This window comes from Bombus impatiens, unplaced genomic scaffold, assembly GCF_000188095.3.
Source record: "Bombus impatiens unplaced genomic scaffold, BIMP_2.2 scf_0403, whole genome shotgun sequence".
NCBI lineage: Eukaryota > Metazoa > Arthropoda > Insecta > Hymenoptera > Apidae > Bombus > Bombus impatiens.
Window position 1 is genome coordinate 184,206 of NT_176822.1, and position 21,145 is coordinate 205,350.

At 35.3% G+C, this 21,145-nt stretch overlaps 2 protein-coding genes across 4 annotated transcripts in view; both read right to left on the reverse strand.

The window, feature by feature from the left end:
- Positions 1-8,512, reverse strand: part of LOC100745863 (40S ribosomal protein S26) — an 18,359-nt gene extending 9,847 nt beyond the window's left edge. Inside the window, exon 1 of the mRNA XM_012386609.3 lies at positions 8,507-8,512. The gene's annotated coding sequence lies outside the window, so the exon portion shown is untranslated. The remainder of the gene's footprint in view (positions 1-8,506) is intronic.
- LOC100745261 (RYamide receptor) overlaps positions 1-13,753 on the reverse strand; it is a 20,623-nt gene extending 6,870 nt beyond the window's left edge. Inside the window, exons 1-2 of one of the 3 annotated variants that reach the window (XM_012386606.3) lie at positions 6,563-6,696; positions 6,141-6,282 (exon numbers count right to left, since the gene is read on the reverse strand). The gene's annotated coding sequence lies outside the window, so the exon portion shown is untranslated. Of the gene's footprint in view, positions 1-6,140; positions 6,283-6,562; positions 6,697-12,364 lie in introns of those variants that run through there. The other 2 variants (XM_012386605.3, XM_012386607.3) reach the window with 2 other exon arrangements.
- Positions 13,754-21,145: the final 7,392 nt, after the last annotated feature.

Consider the following 21,145-nt stretch of genomic DNA (forward strand, 5'->3'; position numbering starts at 1 on the left):
AAAAAAAAAAAAAAAAAAAAAAAGGAAAAGACAGGTCTCGTAACTCGATAGACTCGATAAATCGTATTCTCAAGCGTAGCGGCGGAAAGTATCGAGGGCATGATTTATTCATTGAATTTTATGTTGCTTGCTACACGCAAAGTTAAAATTCTGCCGGCGCAAGTTGTACGTACGATTTATCGACCTACAAAAAGGGCACAATTTTTCTGCGATCGTTTATCAAGTTTGCAAATATCCAACTTTTAGTATTGATGGAACATAATCGATTTTATTTATTTATTTTCATAATACCAAACTCTCTGGTAGAGGTAGAATTTCCGTCGTATTTCGAAACGAGCTGGTAAAATTCTGAATTTAACGAGGTGGCTAGGGGTCCTTTGTTTGAGGCGAAACAACAAGAAACAACGTTTCATTTTTTTCATGCCTCTGACAGCGGAAACTGCCATTAAGTATCCATCCTCGTCAACTTCGTTAATTCCATCGTCATGGGAGTCGAAAACTAGGTTACTCCGTTAGGCAAAATAATCTCACGAATATGTCGATTTTCCTAACTTTTGTTAACTGTTCGCTCGAAAATTTTTTCCACCCTTATCTCTGGGTTTGTATCCAGTGTACAAATAAAATTGCTGGAATTTTCATGGAAAATAGTTGAACGTGCGTACTTGGTACTTATCTTCATCGAGAGAGCATTTTTTGTTCCTGGAATACCTACAACGGTTAAAACCGTAGCTACGTTTCTATTCTTTGCATTTTTATGAACTTTTCATCACTGTGATATTACTTTCGATTAAATACCAAGTCAATCAAACATATAAAAGATACGATGAAATTTCATGAATTATATAACGAACATACGGATGATAATACGAAGAATTCTGTGAAACAATGGCATTTAACGTAATATCTCGGTAAGTAAAGTAAAGTAAACGTATTTTCTTGAATTTCTGTGGATTTTTATAATTTTCATTCGTCGGGCAATTTCGAGCTTTCATAAAATGCTCGTTACGCCGTGAAACCTCATTAAATACGACGCTTTTCATACTATAGCAGTCGCAGATTTCTCAAATTATGTCAAGATTTACAGTATCATCGTAACTTCTTTTGATGTATTTTTTACCCTTTGGAATAATTTCGGTCGGAATTTTTCTATAATTTTTGTTGATATTCTCGGAATTTGGAAGAAGAATATTTTAACGTTTTGTTACGATCCTATGAAATGTACAATTTTTTAACAGTATCACAACGATGCTTGCTCTTTTGTAATGTTGGGATTTCCAATAATATACTAATGTGTTTCAAAAATTCGTATTTTTCAGGTATTTGTCTGAATTTTGCAACGCTACATGATATGTATTGTTGCGAAGTCTTTTGAAAACTGTTGTGTGCATTGTAATAAAGATTTTAGCATTCAATTAATAGTTCAACAATGTTCGATTTTAACTGAATTTCAAAACCGTATATTATTAAGATAACAGCGTTGAAGTTTTGTCAAAATAACAGCTACCTCTATTATCTGATAGAAACCGATTATTCTGTCAATTTTGACAACGATTCCATAATTAACCAATATTTATGCAGAAAATTGACTTGAAGGAAACAACTTTATTAATTTTCTACGATGAACTTTTCCAATTTAAATAAATATTTAATGACGTACGCGAGCGTAAAAGAAAATATTCTTGCTAGGAGGAACGTGTCTGAAGAATGTCAAGGGAATGGGCGGATCACATTGTTCCACTATCGGTACACCTACATGTATCGATATTCAGGCAAACGTTTATTGCGATATCTTTGAATTCCGCATTCTTCCTGCACCATATTGTGAATTTTTGTTTTTTACTTTAAACCGAACGCGTTTCATTATAGGCAACGTTCGTAACATCAATTTTGATTAAAATTGCACGTATACGAACACTTATCTTAACACTTTAACTGTCACGCCAAAATCGCATGTTTCGCTCAGGACGTCACGGGAGTATTTTTATTATTCAAAGCATATAATGGCAAAATAATAATAAATTGACGATGTAAGGCAACATTGTTCCCCAATGGACCGTTTATCTTATTGGTGGTCACGGATGACCATCGTGGCGCCTTGGTAACAGTTGATAGCCACATATTATAACAAGGCTTCGTTTATTTCAACAAACCATTCGGGTTCGTTATTTCGTCGTAAGCAAAACGTGCAGAATATATTGTTGAAACGTGTAGAGGATATTAGTAAACAGTATTTGCTCGTTCTATATATAATAGTAAGGTAGGTGCACACTTCTAACTTCAATTATACGATTATAAAGCAGCATTTACGATTATTTTCTAAGCTGTGTTTATAATAATATTCGTAGATTACCCCTCAAAGATATGGATGCAAACACAGTGCACCGTTAGATGCAACATTTGTCCTCATTTTTTTTTTTTATTGATGTTCTAATAAGAATGTTCCATTGTTCAATGGGGCACCTTTTATTTCAAAGTATCTTCTATTTATCGGTTATATTTAAAATGCCCTAATTGTCAATTTTCATACAATTTTTACAATTGTAAAAAGTTCAAGAGCTCCATTCACCAATGATCACCGTGGCGTCACAGGAGAAACCGTGGCCGGTCATATATGACCAACGTGGCAGTCAAAGTGTTAATGTATAGTGCAATAGAAAAATATGTAAGTTTATTTAAGAACGCGTGTCTATAGTTGCAATGATTTATTTTAATGAATTCCTATTACACATGTATTAACGTGTATACATGTTTCTGCGACTAAATTTTTTTTTATTTGGAAGTAGTTTACAATCAATTCTCATTGAGAATTATAAGTACTAACGTGTATACATGTTTCTGCGACTAATTTTTTTTTTATTTGGAAGTAGTTTACAATCAATTCTCATTGAGAATTATAAGTAAATTATTCTCACGTGGTACTATAACGTGAATAATGAATGATCATCGTATGTTTGATTCTAGCTGAATCTAATGTTTAAATCTAGAGGGTAATGTGTTTTTAGCCTGCGGATCTGATCCGTCGTGTCAAGTAATTGAGTAACAAGTGGGTTTTGGTGGTTGTTAATTCTTATGTTATATCTATTACTGAATTTGCATAATTCTTCTTTAACTGTAGTTATCTTAAGGTCGCGATGTATTGTTTCGTTGGTAACATACCAAGGTGCATCTATTAAGAATCTTAGAGTTTTTGATTGGAATCGTTGAAGAATTTCTATATTGGAATTACTCGCTGTTCCCCATAGTTGGATCCCATACGTTCAAACAGGTTTTAATATGGCTTTATATAGCATTATTTTACTCTGCACGCTTAAGTTGGAACGTCTGCTAATGAACCAGTAGAATTTTTAAAATTTTAATTTAAGCTGCTTGGATTTATCTACGATGTCTGCGACTAAATGAACCAGAAATTCTCATACAAAGTTCATAACATGCCTTGCAGTACTCGAGAAAATTGTGTCAAGTGATTAAGTTGCCATAGTAAACGCAGTTTCGGTTAGACTCAAAGACACGAAACATTCGCAATGGAAACGACAAAAGAACTAAACTACGTTTCGACCAATTGCATTTCCTAATGTCTAATGCTATCTGTTTAATATGGAATGCGGGTCAACGACATAAGTTGAGTATAACTTTGTTTCGCAGGGTATTGGAATTACAATATCGCGATGTTCAAAACGTAAATGGAAATTGTTCAGATTGTTGTTGCCTAAACGAGACTGCACGTTGTTAGCAGCGATTACGTATATTCCAACTTGTTCGTTACGTTAGTTTGGAAACGCGCAATAAATGTTCTCGATGTTGTTGAATCTTCTGGTAGCTTCTATTTATTTTATTTCACATCGTGAAATTCAATTGCGCGAGATATTCCTGGAAAAATCGTTTCGAAACATGAGCTCGCCTTCATCGAATCCTAATTAGAGTTAGAGTTGTTAATATTTTATGCTTGTTAGACTGCAAGGGACAAATATCCTGAAGCGACGCTGAAACCTGAAATTTGTCTTTGGGCCTGCGAAATTTAAATCATGCACCGTTTAATACATAAATTATTGAATTTAAATCGCTCAGACGTTAGTAACTCTCGAAATCTCATCAAGTTGTAGAATTTCTGCATATTCGAATTCGGGATCTGTGATCTTATGGAAAGTTACGTTCCGTGTATAAGAGCTATGCTAACGATGCATTAAGTATGCATATGCGTGGTATGTTGATACTGCAGCCAGGGTAACAATCAAATGTTCTAAGTTTGATGCTAATTACCATACGTGATGTGGATACGATATCTGTCCCCGAAATTATGTCGTACGTTTGCGTTTCAAGTTCTATCGTACCATCTGCTTCTACAATATCCCATCGTAAAATTTATTTGACGACATAATTTGTACACATAATTTGTTCTTTAAATGTGTTTTGATATTGCTGCGTGTTTTCTATAATTTTATATTATAAGACAATCGTAGATGTTCATGCAGGTTCATATTTGTATCGAAATAAGTAGCGAAAGAAATGAAATGTAAGTAGAGGTTCGTTTCAACTACTTGATATACACAACGTGCGTTTTATTTTGGATTTTCATATTATACGCATTTTGTAATTTTATGCATCCTTAAACGCTTCATATATATTCAATAAACATCCGCAGTCTGACTATAGGAAATTAATGATAATATAAACGTGCCATTCGTTACAGTATACATAAAATATAATAAATATAATATTTTCGAAATTGCGCATAAGATTAATATCGCTACTTATTGATTTCATTTAATTACTACTAATGTCATGATGAACGATAATTTTACATAAATGATACGCAGCTGATACAGTTAATGTCATGTTGTATTATATTACATATATTGTATGCGCGGTGTATCTGCGAAACGAATATTCATGAAATTATTAATGAATAAATTGTATGTTTATCAAATTACCGTCCAATCGACGATATCGTTTAGAACATGTATAACATTTTAAAAACAATATTTTATTATATATGAAATTGTAATATGCTTGAAATTCGATCTCCTTTCTACAGGTGTGTACAAATATGTAAACGGATAACGATATGATAATATAATAATAATAATACTGTCACAAAGTAATTCGATCTGTTTGAACAATATTAAAACCACAATGTGAACCCAAGGTATGTTCATACTTATACCCGTTTTCATCTTGTTTTAGTTCTCGCTTTACAGTTACAAGAACTAAACTTTAGTTCTTATAAGTTCAGCTCTTCACTCATAAGAACTGAAACTTCAGTTACGGGAAGATCAATAACCAATATCGCATTCTAAAATGTTGCAGCGATATCGTATGGTATTCCAATTAAAACGATGCAAAAAGGGCTGTGCTTGCATATTTTCGTGAACGTTATTCATGGCTGACCCGAAGAATTATTCTGGTGTTGTTCGGAGAATTTAAATAATCGTGCTAGAAAATCGTACGAGAATTTTGTGCCGAAGAGAAAGAAGAACCATAAAGAATCGCGAATGAGAAACGTCTCAGAAACGTCAGATTGCCTGTATTTCCTTGGGAGGGAACATGAAACAAACGATGCGATTTATAGGATGCTCCGAAGCCTGTAATACCTCGATTTATCATGCGAAATTTCTTTGAAACTGGAGGAAAGTGATAGAAATAAAGCGTCTTGTTTGCAAATATCACACGTCGATAGTGAAACGATAGTGAAATGAACGGGAGAATCGTCCTTTTTTTAAAATCTTGTCATTTCATCCGTAGCGAGATGTTCAGCACTCCACTGTTCTTTATTCGTTAAGAATCAGAGCTGAATGGCAGTTTTAATAAAACCTTCCTTTCTATTAATTTCAAAACAGTTTATACAATGCAGATCGCGCGAATACTACAATACCTCTGTTTGCAATACTATTTTGTGCCAGGGAAATAAAAACTTTGTTTTTTATACAAACAATACGCGCTGTATCCTTTCAACTCTCGTCTACGCCCTGTCGCTTTTCGCTTTATTTCTCGTTTAAGTTTCCTGCGTCAGTCGGGTCGGTGTCAGGCGCGTAAAAGGCGCGTTCGTTGAGAACAACATCGGCGTCTGACGATTTTCCAGCAGTTATTTTCGTATTTAATTATTTGGATATTTACGATAATGCGTATAATATATCATCTGACTCTTTCTACCTTACAGTCGAATATTTCTCTCTCACGAATAGATTTCAGAAAATACTTCTTGCAGACTTAAAAATTTAAAAAACGTCCAGTCCATGAATTTCTCATCATTCGCCATCGATTTGGATTTTCCTTCTCGTTTCTTCCCTAGAAAATATACAGACTGGAATCAATGCGTCGCTTTCGATACGTATTTGTAACGCGGATGCTTTTTGAAAGATGTAACTACTTTACAATACGCTTTATAATACAGTATGTTTCTATAGCAGTTATAGAAAAGAAAATGCGAGCGAATGCTTTACCTGACGCGCTCGACTTTATAATATACGAGTACTCCGCAGTATAATAAAATATTTTGAACAGGAGCTATGGAAGAGAAAACGCGATTGAATGCGAGCTAAACGATTGGAAGTTGTATCGGACTCACATAATATAACGATCGAGTATCGGTCCGTGGCGAAGCGTTGTATTACCGCGGGTCACAAGAGGCACACTGACAATACTTGTTACTGCCGTGTTGCCTAGCTACAATATGCACTTTGTGCTTATTAACGCTATTATGCCATTTGGCCAACGTAACGCGAGCGCGCAAACACCACTTTGATATAAGTGTCTGTGTTGTATGGGTTGGACACAACAATATTCTTCGAACGAACGAAGCGAAGCTCTTGGTTCTTTGGTTGACAGAAGGAAATTTTATGACAAAGAGGCTCACATTGACGAGAAACTATTCCTCTAGCAAAGAATCGTTAATATTCTTTGTCGTTCACAGACAGTAGGAGAATTAATTGGCGGCTTGGAACCGACAGAGATGAAAGTAGCAACTTTGAGAAGCTGAATTTAGTTTCGTATTTAGCAACTTAAAAGCATCGTACCTTTATATTTTCATAATTAATTAAATTATAATTCGATTCTCTGTCACGATACGTTTCTATTCACGAACGAATGTAATGGATTATTCGTAATAATAAACGCAGAACCATTTTCCGAACACCAGCAATTGGTTGATCCTATGCCATTATGATTCTTAGCCAGTCAATTCTAAATTATTTTCCGAAGGATTTTATTTCAATTGAACTGGAATTTTTGTCCTAAAGCAGACACAGACGCAGAGATTTCTCTCGCATTAATTCGTTAAACGATCAACGCACGATTCGCCTTCCTATAAATTTCCTTTATGGAAAAATATTCCTGTAAAACTTCATCATCCCATTTCTCTTTTAATTGATCGATCTCGCGCAAGTAATTATCGCGAAGAAGAATATCAAAGTTAATCTTGTACTTGTTCTAACCGTTATCCTGAAATTTGTAATTAAGAACGAGCTTGTGGTTTTTACTTATATACAGTTACGAAACTCTTCGAAAGAAATATTATACAAAGTATAATATAAAACTGAAAAGATCAGTTGCCTTGAAAGGCAAGGGAATGCAGGCCTGACTGATTATTTCTGATGATCATTCATACGTATATATCAATGCATATAGAAATAAGACGACACGGAAATGCGCGATGGTGAGCGATAGAGAGTAGAGTACCTGTTTGCTTCTATGCTGCTCCGCTAATCATATTTTCTACCAGACTCATCGTCATCGAAAATACAACGAAACAAGATATCTCGGCATTTAAACAAAAGATAACACGACACCGACCTAATTAGCTACTTTTGTACATTTATCCGATGATCCGTATAATATTCGATAAAAAAAGGACACGTTGCTGATTTATGTCCTTCTGGCGGGATTTAATTTCAAATAACGGCCATCACGATGACGATGAAAAGGACGGTAAAGATCGTATTGCAAAATACGTTCTTAAAAATCTGCATTCGCTCGATTTAATTTTTTGGCAGAGTATGGACATTGAACGGGGAAAGTTTACTTTGTCAACGTATCTTTTTTAATTCCGTGAAAGAGTTCTGAACGTACATATTTACGTTCGGACGAAAGAGTGAACGATATTGTAGCTGGCATTTCAGATTGTTTGAAGAATATATATTTTTGGAACACTGTGTTGCGCTAAACTACGGAGGAGCTAGCAATATTGTTACCAGTTCGTATTCATCACAGTGACAAGTTGATGAGCTACGTACGTGAAAGGTTGAAAGATTTTTCAAAGGAAAATTTCTGTTTTCCTATTCGTGACACGCGTGTTGTGCAGAATATTTTCAATTTTATTTCAATTTTGTAGAATATTCCAGAAAGATTTTATTATATTTTCGATCTAAAGGCTGCTAATTGCTATACGAAGAACGAACAAAGTTAATTACCCGACTGGATTTTTTACGATTTTCAACGTTGTTCTAACGTTGTTTATGTCTTCATCGTTTCAGCAGCGATGATTATGGATTTGAATAGCGTGGCGAGTCAATACCTGATCGGAAGATAAAATTATTTACACGATATTTTTTTATATGCGAAAATGTTTTCAGTGTGTCGGATCGCGTTATGTTTCTTGTTAAATATTTAAACGTTCGTTCGAATGGCAACGTGATTGACACGACACGAGATGGAGAAAATCTTTCGTTTCGCACGTTCTGTTATTGTTATAACATCGGTGCAGTTTCGTGTTCTAACTCAGACAGACGTAAGTAAAGCTGTATTATTGCTGATATGTAAGCCAGAAAGATTCCAAAAGAAAAACCCTTATAATTGTATAAAAGTTGCAACGAATATCCTTTTAGAACGAATATTCTCCATATTGGCTAGCAAACTGCGGATTTTTATTTATTTATGAGAAATTCGAAACTACGAGGAAGCACGGAATACGCGGTATACACACAAATACGAAAAACATCCAAAGTATACTACTCGTTACATTATTTGGTAAAACAATCTTTTACCCAGGTTGCACTTTTTAAATTACCTGCCGAAAAATATGAATTTGTTCGAGGGTTGTTTCCAAAATTTAATTTCGAAAAATGAAGAACAATTTTTTTAGAGTACGACTGATTCGAAAATATACAAAAACGAAGAAAAGCTGTTAAAAGTGGTGGAAGTTTTTCACGACTTCCGGCCTAAGATCTAAAGATTCTTACATCTTTCGATGTCTGTCGTTTGTTTTCGTATCAACCTGTTTCGATAAAATGTTTAACATGTACGTAACTGTTATCTATCTTCAGAATATATTGTTTAAATTTTTATTACAAGTAAAGAGCGAGCTTTACCTTTTTCCTCGCGATATTGGCCAATTGCAAATTTTTCAAAATGCTATTTCACCCGTCATCTAATAAACTAACGATTCTAACTTCTCAGAAAAACTCAAGCCCTTTGATCGAGTTTTAAAAATGTTGTTCCGTTTCCAATGGCGTAGGAATATTTTCGCCCGGCACTGTGTGTATTTTTCGTATATGCAACGTGATGTTAGCACGATTGCTTTCCGATAGTACCGTTGTTTTCCTTGTCGTCGATTGATAACGTGCAGTTTTAACGACACGTTTCCCTTTATAATATTCATCATATGCGTTTGCAAATTGTATAGAAATCGAAAATAAGACGGGCGTCTGAAATTGTACGATCGTTTGAAAGATTCGCGACAAACGGAAGACTTCTAAAAAATTTCTAGTGAAATATCCTATTAAGACTGTCGAGAGGAATCGAAAGTATTCGGACAAATTTCATTAATGAAAATCCAACGGAAGTTTTTCTTCTTGGAGAAGAAAAGATTTCGACGTTCATGCGATTTCCTTGGCGATCCTCGGAGAGTTCCGCTTTCGCGAGACGCTACCGTGCTTTTTTCATCTTTGGAAAAGGGATTTTTATTGAATCTGCTTAGGCAAAATAAAATATTTTAGCATTTTAATGCTTTAAAACGAAAAGTGACGTTGTTACAATGAAATCGTGAAAGTATTATAGAACAGGTGAATGGAAAAAAAGGTATAATATTCGAGAAATATGGGAAATTATGCTAATCGGTATAAGCTACCTATTCGGTGTAAAAATGTGGCTGCTGAATGAAGTTCAATTTCATTGTTGGAATAAGCTTTAAAATTCTCTTCAAATGGAAAAAGTTCAAGATATTTACCATTGTTTTTGCCTTAACATTATCGTAATCATTAATGCACAATAATTCACTAGATAGTACTGTCATTTTTAACACTGACTTCTCCAGTAGAAGTTATAATTTGAAATGTAAACAAGAATTTCTCTCAAGAATTAAGAGATATATCGAGATTATCCTTTTCTTATCTGCCTCGGTTAATTTTTAACATTCCAAATAGCTTTTTCAGAATTGTTTACACGTTGGTTCTTAATTATTTATACGTTTTGCATTGCATCGAAGCGAATGTATCAAGCGATATATAATATCTACATGTTATTTGGCACAACCTTGCATATCATTCAAATTCCTACGTTTCGAATGTATAGCTAAAAAGCGAATGGGATATTTTCCGTGTAACGTACACATGTTGAATATGTGGAAACACGTGATCGCGTGGAAGCACGCGAACGCGTAGAAACACGTGAAGCACGCGTTTTATGTTTGAATTACGGAGAGTATTTATCAACGCAAACTATTTTCATATATTGGAAAAAATAATTATTAGCAATAAACATTAAATATTTATGTTTTTCCTTGCGAACAGAAGATAAAAATTGGCAAACGTTTGAATTAAATCGAACGATTAGACGTTTCATTATAAACTTGTCGAAGGTATATTTTTAAAAACTTATTTCTGCGAAATGCGCAGAAGATCGACGAGAGTCGTTGAAAAAAGTACGAAAAGTACAAGAATAATGTGTTTCTTCGATTGTATAATTTTCGTGTATCACCGTTTTGCGTTTTCGCCGAGTCATCGAATTTTTTTGGCAAAAACGTGTCTTTCAGAAGCTCGGCCCAGCTTTCTTTCCAGTGTTATTCGGAACTGTTCCATTCGCGGGCAAAAATTGCCACGGTGCTCGTGTTTTTAATTGCGTTACGATGCATATCGTTGGTTTATAGCAATAAAGTGAAAATAAGTCGTTTATTTTTCCGACGTTAAGTACTAATCAAACACCTAAGTAATCGAGAAACCTGTCGAAAGTGAAGTTCTTGAAGTATTTTATATATTTTGTGTGCTTCAATATGTGTTGTATATATCTGTGTATTCGTGTGAAAGCCACAGGTGAAAAACACAAGTCGTGTTTTCTGTCTTCTATGCAATTTAATTCAACTTGTTGTCGATCAATTGCACATCGAAACTATCTTCACATTTAATTTTGGAATTAAATGCGTGCTTTTGTCACCCGAACATCTAACAGACTTTCATTTTACGCTAACATAATATCTAGACTGACGTTATTCGTTTCCCACGGAATACCTTGAATTTATCATTTATTTTTAGAAGACTCGCATATCTTGAATCTATCAGGTTATTCCCTTCTTCAGCTATTTTATATCAAAATACTTCTCTTCGTTCGCTATGTTACATAAAAGTCAAATTCAACAGAAACGGACTTATCATATTTTTCACGTGTGGTATTCACGTGCACGATATAAACTAACAAGTTTCGGCTTCCACGTAACATCGTCAAAGTGGAAAGGGTTAAAACGCAAAACAATCTTTTTCCATAGCTCTTTGGCTACTCTTACACTAACTCAGCAAAGCTAAAGTAGAAGTTACGTGGCTTCTGCGTGTGTCTAGAGACTCAAAACTACGTATACTTCTTTGGATTCGTATTTCTTTCTACTACATTTTCGACAAACGTCGATGGTAACTTTATTTTTTGGAAAAAGGAAAATTCTCTGATCACTGAAAGTGCGTTTCTAATCGGCGTACGTGTACGATGTACTTCTGTCTTCTTTCTTTTTTAATTCGACAGGTCGCGTTTACTAACGTGCGAGCTGCGACGTAATCGCGAATGGGAACCTGAGATACTCGACGAAGTTAGCTGCGACGATAGTGAAACGTTGGATTACTTTTTCAAGAAACATCTAAAAATCTTACGGTGCAAGAATACAAGTCGTGAGAATCGCGAGATACTATACTTGAGAAACAGTTTCATTCTACTCCAACGAGACGTATTGAAAGAAATTTTCGTTTTGCACACGCGCGAAAGATCCTAACGTTCTTTGTACTTTCGTCTTTATTCGTCGAGTTTCTTTCCATCTTTTAATCTCGCCGATTCAGCTACACGTTCAAACAATTTTGTCGATTCTGTCGAAGATAACAGCTTTAAGAGTCTAAGTTCGTATCAGTTTCAGTCCCATGGCAAATTTAAGATAACTGAACACGTGCAGGATGCAACTCACCGATCCGTGGAGTATCTGCTTAAGGATCGTTCAGCAAGGATTCGTACGATGCTGCTTCATACGACGCTACTATTTCCACTTCGACGATTATGATCTATCATCCGTAAAATTCGGCCGATATCAGTTTGACATTATTCCGATATCCCATGAAATGACTTCAATCCATTCGATCCATGCGATCACGCTTCTCTACTCGTACATAGCATTCACTTGCTGCGACCTTTCGACGCGCCGCTTGATCGAAATATTCCGGTCGATATGAACCAGGAAGCATCGCACGACATTCGATGGACAACCAATTTACAAAACATCGGACACACGGTTTACAGTCAGTGAAACAATGAAAGGCGTCGCGTAAAGAGCAAAACTGTTAAATCGATCTCGCGTCACGGTGACGAAGTCAATCTCGGAGACGTTGAGACATTTCAAGGAGTTCTTCGTGGACAGGTATTGCGATCGTTTCGTTTACAGGCGTCAGTTTCAATTGTATGGAACTCGGCTGTTTCAGCATGCTGCTATTATGCAACTTGATTACGAACGAGCTACGGTACGTTGTTCAGCTTCGAACCGTGTTGCTTCAACTTCCTTGAAGAGCCGATTGTTCGATCGGCTGATTAAGTCACGGTGTTTGTCAACGACTTCGAAAAACACGTGTTCGTTATAAATACAGTGTGAGTAGCAGTAGGTTAGGACTTAAGTACATCGGAATCTGGCTGTTTGAACAGACGTCAACGCGTATTGCCTGAGCAGCTGCGTTCGACGTATCGATGTTGACAGCCGGAGCGCTGCGACCAAGAGCGGATCAAAGGGTTCTGACAGATTCCTCGATTCCTTTGGAACGTGTGCAAATTGATCGTAGGTTCTTTCACTCGTGCCTGTGTGTGTTTCATCCGAGACAACGACGTGCATGATTCATCCGAGACAACGACGAATCAACCCTCTATCAGTTTACTTGTTCGCCGGTTCAGCTTGCACGACACGAAAACTTAAAGGGCCAACCGATTTTTAGCGATTCTCGATCCTTTTCTCTTTCGTTCGATTCCCTTCGATCCGAAATGTTCTCCTTCTTTACTACTTACGTTCGAACTATTACTCGTAATTCACCGTTTATAAGTAAATATTATCTTAATGAGACATCGGTAATTGAGATTACGTATGTAAGAGAACCAACCACCTTCTCTTCGTCCAATCACTCGTAGCTGCCATAAATTATACTTCCTCTTCCACTTTAAATGTACAGCGATGATCGTCGAACGTTTGCTGTTGATCCACGCGTAATTACCATGGCGTTTTGATACAATAGGATTTTCACGATTAACGTAACAACGGTTATTGCGATCGGGATCGTTTGGTTTGGTGTGCGCGCTTTCCGAGAACTCGCGACGAAATGCGGCCGGTTTTCACGAGGAATATCGTGAACGAGGGGGTGGGGGTGCCTGCGGTGGGGCGGCAGACTTCGGCAAGGCTTTTCCTCGTGGAAGGAGATCATCGTGGAACCTGCGCCGTTGATCGTCGCTGCTGCCTCCTACGAATCTTAACTCACAGAGGGGCCATTTTTTATCCGCTTCGCTATTGTGTACACGCTGAAAATAATGGCTCTGAACAATTAACGATTGCCCCTTTTGCACCACTATGCGTTTTGTATCTTTATACTTGGGTTGTTCGGTCAATCCTGGTTGTAAGATTCAACGTGAAAACCACCGAAATTGAACCGACAACGAGGTGTAGTTGTATTTATTTGTGTAGGGCGATGAAAAGAAAGGGTTTACGACTTCACGGTTACCAGTGTATGGTTGGCCTTTTTATACTCTCACTCTGTCAATTCTGGTTGAACGACTCTACGTGAAAACCGTTGAAATTCACTTCACAAGAAACTGTATTCGTTTTTATTTCTGTAGGGCGATGAAAGGAGAGGGTGTTTGAGAAAAATAAAAAATATTTTTCTTACTAATGACATGAATTTTCCATTCGCAGTGATAACTTTACGAGTAAGTATACTAAAGTATAAGAAAGTCCTAAAAACGGAATTTAAATTAATTCTCCATTCTGTCTTATATCCAATGTGTTGCTGGAAGTTGCTCACCGATGATACTGCACGCTCATAGATACCGGTGTATTAGATTGTCCGAAAAGTGTCTTTCCTCTACAGACACGTCTTTTACAACAACGCATCTTTATACAAACATTGTTTTTTTATTTGGAAGAATTTTACAATTTCTCATTGAGAATTGTAAGTAAATTATTCTGGCGTGGTACTATAACGTGAATAATAAGTGATTATCGTATGTTTGATTCTAGCTGAATCTAATGTTTAAATCTAGTTTATATAAACGTGAAACCTAATCTGTCGAACGATCTTTAATTTGATAGAACAAAATGGATCATCCGTAATTCGATAAAATAATATAAAACGAAAAACGCTGTGCGTCTATTATTTCCTCATAAAACGAGAGAAACTTTTCGAACAATCTAATACATGCGAAGATACGTGTTATATCGAAAGGATTTATTAGGGTTGTTTAGTATCTATGCTAATTAAATATTTCGTATTATATTATATCTCTTTCGACCAGAGTTTCGGATCTCTTCCTTTTTATCATGCTGTATTTTCAGGTCGATTACAATTTTTTCATTGATCTTGTTCGTCATCCTATTACGATTTAATTGATCGATGATTGATTTTTATTTTATTTTATTTTCGACGTTACCTTTGCTTGACTAACGATCGTTTAATTTTGATTTCGATCTGCCTCCAAAGATGAGCTTCTAATTTCCATTCGTGGCTGCGGTGAATTATTCCAATGGTTGATCAGTTTTCTTGGAATTGGCACAATTAAGAACTAAAGTGCAGGGAATATTAGAACGAATGTTCCTGATATATCAGCCAGCAGAAAAGCGACAGAGAAGTAGTATACGTTCGACGAAGCGAATAAAGGCGAGTAAGTTATCGATGAACGTGTATCCTTGTGTAAATGATACTTGAAAATGTGTTTAAAATCGTTTAGCGGGATTAATCGTTGTTGTTTGATTTGCTGTAACGGTTATGAGTGTACTTATATGTTATGCGATGTTATGCGATACAGGTAACTTTGTCGAGAAATAATCAGGATAAATCGAAATAAAAACGTATACAGCTACGATAGCAACAGCAGTAACGTCCATTCTAATCTTTTTGAAGAAATATATCACATAAGATTTACGTACTGAATATTATAATTTCTGGAGACTCTGCACTTATAATTATTATATAAATTCTGAATTTATAATTTATGCCTACTAATTTGCGACTATAACAAATTCTACAAATAGAAAAGCTCGTATGTTACAACGTCGTATATTAAGGTCGTTCAGAATAATTACAATATTTAATGACCGAATGTGTGCTATTTTCCTGAAATCAAATTAGCGTAGACGAAAAATTATTAGTCGAGATATATTACAAATTTGATTAAATTATCTGACCTTAAATTACTTTCCAGATAATAATTGAGTATTATACTTTGTACAAAAGGACATTGTAATCAAGTATGGTATCTAATTTGGGTGTAAAGCCATCTCATTAGATTCGTACACTGCGTATCTGTGCATTGAATTATACCGAGGTAATTTACACTTCTAAAGCAACCGAGACTGACTTACCGTAATTTAATGTAAATTGCATTGTATAATTAATTTCCTTTGCCGAAAAACATATTCGTCGTGAAGAAAACGATCTGTTCGAAAAATTAAATCTTTACTTCTATAATAATCGTTATTCATATTTATCATTGGTATAATACTCGTTAATTTAATTAAATTCGTTTAATCGTGAATCGATGTCCGATGTACGGGCATACGAAAATGAATTTAAAAGAGCTGCAGCTAATTAATGCGATTAGTGTAACGAATTGTTTTCTCTTCGCAAATGTTTCGTACGTTTTGACTTCAATTTTAACAACACGTGCTTAGTCCCATATAGCGCAGCCTTTAATTAGTAAAATTATCATAGAGCTATGTCATGGTAGCCTTGTACATGCGATATGCTAACAAAAGAAAGAAATTCCGATATGTAATTAAAATGAACCGTTTGCTTTAGTCGATTTTAAGCCGTTTGTGTATCCAAGTACGTGTATTTCTTTCGAGCAATTATGTACACAGAGTGCTGACACAGTGCTGTATAATAATTTTTAATTAATTAGTGCGTATATAATGGCAATTATACAGACAGTGATTCTAGAATTGTTTAATCAAAAATTGTTCGGTAAAAAATTAATTAATGTAAATAGAAACGTTAATAAATACATCATCTTAAATTGTAAATGTTTGCAAATTCTGAATACGATCTCTTAACGGGAAATTAAAAATCGTAAACGTTTTTCTTAATTTGCCGCAACTGGGTCAAAGTACACGTTTGGAAGGTTACACAATTTTTTAATTGTAATTTTTAATTTTTCCTTCATTCCAAATATTAATTTTTGCGTCGTTATTACAGCTTTATCGTTTTACATATTATCACAAGAAATTGATCTAGTTTCGTGGTTTGTAACAAGCTTGTTAACCGATCATCATTTATCATCCCGTTATTCTCAGATATCTTGATTAGACGTTGATTAACTGGCCTGCGATAATATATAAAACGTGTCATAGAATTTCTTATAATCAACGTGACTATCGAGAAATAACATTTTTGGAAAAAAATGTATTTTCGTATTATAATTATTAATTCAGTTTTTTGTAAATAAAAAATGCATGAATAAAAAAGATCGTTTTTTTAATAGAATTGAAGATACGAAACTTCTGTACAATGGGAAAATTGTTTAACACTTAAGAGGCCAGAAATTATCGATTGGGAATGATTATAGGGAAAGTTGGTACTTCTACGTTCTATACCGCGTCATTTCGTCATCATTCATCATTTCATCATCATTTCATCCTACGACTCTTTAGCATTAAATGTGAAATTTGTTTCATCCCAAACGTAAGTGATTAAATTCTAATTACCTTTCACATTGATAGATTATTAATTAGGTAAACGGATAGTATCGTTAAATAAAAAATTATATTTTCGAGCAGTGAATTTTCATTCTATAAGACAACGTTTTTCTCGTTCGACGATGGTAGAAAATTAAGTTATTTTAAACCAGTCGTAGTTAACATTAGACTTTTCTCTATTTCACGATCGCGTGTTGCCTTTTGCTATAACATGATCCTCCGCACAACAACGTATTATCCGGAGAATGAAAAGATTGTCTCTAACGAAATTGTATTGGACTATTTTCGACTTTCATCGATTCTTCGTCTCAAGTTATTTTACAATGATTTCCTTGCAATATTTTATTCTTGCTATATTATCTTATATTATATGATATAATATAACATAAGGAAAGAATGTCTTCTCTTTGATACAAATATATTCCATTTGATTTTGCGCAGCATTACAAAATGCTACGAACCTATATTGCGTTTGTTATTTATAAAACGATTATTAAAAATGATTCGCTTCGTTGTAATATGAGAAATATGAGATACTAAGGACCTTTAAAAGACAGCTTTAGCTTACAGTTACTCTCAATTTTCCACAGATATTATATTCATCGTGCCTTCTAAAAGTTCTTTTCTATCATGCATTGATCGTTCTCACCAATCATCGTAGCAATTTATCCTTTGCACGTAATCAATGTATCCCTTTTATTTCGGAGGAATCGAGACATGCTTCGAATTCTTACTTGGAAAATCCTTCGTATTGGTTCCTTACCTCTATTTCGAATATAATAATAATTATATAATAATGATATAATAACAATATAAAAATCAGATATAAAGAAAGAAGCCAGTGCAAAACGATTATGTAGATGAATCAATAGATGCACCGAGAAATGATGAAATTGCCTAAATTTTTATACGGCCAAAGATACGTTTGTCAGTCGAGGTGAATTGTTATACTTCACTTAAGTATTTCTGTCTCGTTTTGCCGAGATACTAACAGATTTTCCAACGAACACTTTGTGCTGGAATAACATTTTTACGCGATTGTACGCACTCAGCACCGAGGGATGTAGGGAAGCAATGGAACTCGATACAATGCTGGGGTGGCGAAAAAGGAGAGGAATACGAGGAAAGAGAAAAATCGTCGCTAGATTTATTGTATCATCCATGCGATGGAAAACCGATAAATACGAGTGTGCTGTAATGGAGAAAATAGACTTTTAATCAACGAATTTCGTCGAATTTCGAAACAATTTTAACGTTTTTCGAATTTTACTAACTTTTCGATATCTGCCGGACTGCTCTCTAACTCTTAACAAAGAATGTTGATTCGTTTCAAGCTTTGAATTGAACCATTCCACGATCATAGGATTCGAATTGGACCAGCAGATAAATCTAACTATTTTGCAATCGCGGGATTCTCGTTGGGCCATCCCGTACCTATAAAATTGTTTTCTCATGGCTTAGGTCGAGTCACCTCAAAGTTGTACAACTTGAGTTGAATATACCGCGATCACGAGCTCACCTTGGAAACGTGGAACTTGCGTTTAATTGTCATAGGAATTTGGACTTGCGCTGCTTAATTCTCATTCAACTGGCTACCTGAAACTGATCTAAGATGCTTTCTCAACAGATCTTGTAATTGTGGACTCTTAACAGCCAGGAAAGGACGATTACGTTGCTTGAAATTCTTCCATTTACGAATACCATATGTTCTTTTTACATTTCACGTTGACAATAAAATGCGAAATCGCCCGCTTTCTATTATTTTCTATCTTATTCAATTAGATAAAGGTTCCACCTAAAAAGAAACTGGCATTCGCCATCGAGAGTTATAAAAGAATAAAGCGAGACTAAGAAGAACTTTCTAAAATCTCGTTGTAAATCAGAGAACGACATTTTTGGTATTTACAATAAATTCGTATTGCAATAGCAAACAGCTAGGCAGACCAGCTATTCTGGTGTCATTCATATTCATACGTGCTACGTCGTCGTTTGGGTGTACGTCTGTCTATGTATAAATTGCACGCCTACATTACGTCACAGTCGAAATATTTACGAGCGCTGATGGTATAACAACGACGTGTTCGCGTAAGGTGCGTCTGACACGTTAAACTTTGTGTTGTAATACACTTTCTTTTGTGGACACTGTCTAACAATGTCTTTGTTTAGAGAGCCATAGTAGGTCAGTCGCTATCAAAGTCCGATGAAAGAAACTTTTCTGGCAGAAAGCAAACAATCAATAATGAAAAACTTGCACGTGATTTAGATAACAGATTTATTTTATCTTTCCGGAAAATATCGATAAATTGACAAGATTATGACGAAGTAACGTTTGTTTTATTAACATCTATTTACATTTAGACACTTGGGTAATTTTTCACATCGGAAGGTTGCACTTTTTTTTTATTTCAATTAACATAAGAGTATTACACTATGCGTTCGCGTGTACGAAGCTTCATTCGTTCTTCACTGTTGTCTGAATTTTAGATTCTTCAGATATCGTTACATCGATGATAATGGATTATTCAGAGGGAAGAATAGCTTTTAGAAATAGAAGTTTCGTGTACGTTGCGAACCAATAGTAACTGTATTGTGTTTCAACGAGAGCAACCTTTGCTCCTCGTATGGCTGTTTTACTTACTCGCAGCTGCCTCGAACACGGCGAAGTGGATAGCAATATTCTCGATATTACGTTTCTACGATATGGCAAGAATCTGATATTAAACATTCTGTAATTGAAAAAGAATATGGTACGTTTTAAGTGCACAATTCATTAACTTCTGCGTTATTCGCGACACGGTCAATTATTTAATCGCGTTATAACATCCTCGTCAAAGCGATCAATTAGTTCTACAAGAACGAAATGGCGATTCGATTTAATTAACGTATGTTATACGTTTATCGGTGTTATTTAACGTATATTAATGATGGATGGATCTACTTCAAAACCATCCAGATGACAGCAAACAAGAGATTAAATTAAGCTCGTTAAATCGATCGAACTGGAAATAGCAAATTTTTATTTTAAAGCAATGGAACGACGTCTCGATAATATCGTCAAAGGAGTACTCGAAACTTCTCGAACCGCTATATCTTGGTCGATCTCGCGGTCACGTCGCGACGTCTGTCGAACAGAAAATGTTCCTTTCGTTCGAACGAACGTCGAAGTTTAATGGAATTGTCAATGTAACTCTTTGAATATTTATTTGACTGGACGTCAACAAAATGTCCAAATGCTTGCGTGAGGCCGGTGCGCGTTCTTCGAAGTGTAGCCCTGAAGTTGACGTTCGGATAATCAACTTAAACGCGAGTTTATTTCGCGACAACAGAAACTAACTTTGTCGTCTTATCTGATAATACAACGTCTCATTACAATTACAATAATAATTTACGAAAGCTTGACCGATAGTTAATCGGTCATCGAGGGTATAATTCTATTAATAACCGCGATCAATCCGTGCGATTAATCGCAATCATTTAATTGCAAATTTCCGTGTTCACTATGGATATTGACCGTATTAATAAAACGGATGACGAGTACAATTCTGTTTGAAAATACACGATAAACGGGCATAACGTAATTAACACGATTGCAGGCAAAGATGGTTGCTCATCGAAGAGAATACGATGAATGGAATCTTTTGTCTTCTATAGAAAAGCAATTTTTAAACTCGATCCATCGATCAATTCCATGATACCAATTATGCGTTTTCATTTGGCTTTGGCATCTTGCGTTCTTTTATTGCAAACTTTGTTCAATTTTCTGTTTAAATACGCCTATACGTTTAAATCCCTTTGACCGTCAAATAGTAT